Consider the following 1,587-nt stretch of genomic DNA (forward strand, 5'->3'; position numbering starts at 1 on the left):
CTGAATTTGCAATTGCGGTGGCGCCTATATTTTCGCACATACTTATATTCACATGCAAAGAGGGATTATAAAAATATATTGGTTTTGAACTTAATGTATTGTGCAACAGTCGAACTTTCTTTTTTTTTGCAATTAAAAGAATGAAAAGAGAACTGCTGTTCGAATATTTCGTGAGCGACATGAATGCAGAGGAAGTCGCATCCATGAATCCGGGTCTCCACGAACGCGACTGAATCTGAACTTTTCGCTGTGTTTATCTCTGTCTTGTATTGGCAACAGAGTCCTTTTGGAAAGTTGAATGTCGGAGTGGTTAGAAGACGCGAAGATATGTGAAGGATTCCTCACCAATAACAAGTATATCGGTATGCACAGATGATATTTGTTTGCTGTTAAAGAGAATGCGACCATCAGCACCTTAGAACTAGAGGAAGTAATCAAGGTTTATTTGAAAATCAACTTTTGATTGAGTTCTTTCGATGTGATTTTCCCAGTCGTTTGAATTATTGGAGGAAGTGTTTGAATTTTAGGGTAGTGCTATCCAGTTTTCTTGCTTATTGAAGTGAGGGGACCTTTGGAAATAGGTCTATTTAGTGAAAGGTAATGGTGTCCACTAATTTAGAGTATTTTTTTACCTGTCAGCAGAATCCCTGAGATTTTTACTTCAGGTCTTGATCACTTTCTCTAATTTTCAGATATTTTTTAGACTTGAGTTTCTAGCCATTACATAGAAATTTCTGAAGACTTGGATCTCATGAGGAAAATATGCAGGGTTTTGATGTTATTACACTTTATTTTACATTTGGAGTACCATACGTAATGAATTAAGTACATGTATAATTTTGTGAGGAGGTAGCTCAGATTTCTGCCATTTCCTGTGTTCCAGCTTGGCCATATGCCTCAGGAGTCCCTCCCCCTGGGAAAAAGTATTTTAGAGCTTTTTGTAATGAATTCTCCAGGGGGATTTATTCAAATTATGTCATTGGACAATTCAGATTCAGCCGTTTTTTCAAAAATTTCAAATCTGTGCAGTTGTTGTTTGTTGTCAGCTGCACAAACATAGAGTACAAATTGAAGACAAAAAATTTCTATCCTCTTTTGTACCCAATTCTAAACAATGTATGTCAGACTATTTAATATTGTTTTAACTTTAAGCATGCCAATATTTATGAAGTTCTGATGAGCAGAACCTAATTTTTTTTGGCTGAACTGAACAGCACTTGGCAGTGTGAAGCCTGGTATGTTGGTGTCATTTTCAAGTTTGTTCACATTGCATTGCAAATAATTTATTGACTGAATCCAACCCAAAAGTTATTAGATATATCAAATTTCTTTGATAATTTCTTGGGATCAATGTATAAACTGTTTATCTTATTTTCAATCTTGAAATTTCCATCAATTTTATTTCAGTGAAATTTGTTTACAACAGCATCATAAATGGTAAAAGAGAGTAAAATTTACCACATTTTAGCCAAATATAACCAAAATCTGAGATGATGGGTGTTATTCTTTTTAAAGTAAATTAAGTTGACTAATTATTAACCAAAAGTTAATTAGTAATTTAATATTTGGATTATTAATGACCAACTT

The 1,587-nt window shown here is 33.8% G+C and overlaps 1 protein-coding gene across 3 annotated transcripts in view; it reads left to right on the forward strand.

The window, feature by feature from the left end:
* Nucleotides 1–229: 229 nt before the first annotated feature.
* LOC119593164 (m7GpppN-mRNA hydrolase-like) overlaps nucleotides 230–1,587 on the forward strand; it is a 17,569-nt gene continuing 16,211 nt past the window's right edge. For 2 of the 3 annotated variants that reach the window (XM_037942136.1, XM_037942137.1), the window contains exon 1: nucleotides 230–362. The gene's annotated coding sequence lies outside the window, so the exon portion shown is untranslated. The remainder of the gene's footprint in view (nucleotides 363–1,587) is intronic. The other variant, XM_037942135.1, reaches the window with a different exon arrangement.

This window comes from Penaeus monodon, chromosome 31 (genome assembly GCF_015228065.2).
Source record: "Penaeus monodon isolate SGIC_2016 chromosome 31, NSTDA_Pmon_1, whole genome shotgun sequence".
In the NCBI taxonomy this organism is placed as follows: domain Eukaryota; kingdom Metazoa; phylum Arthropoda; class Malacostraca; order Decapoda; family Penaeidae; genus Penaeus; species Penaeus monodon.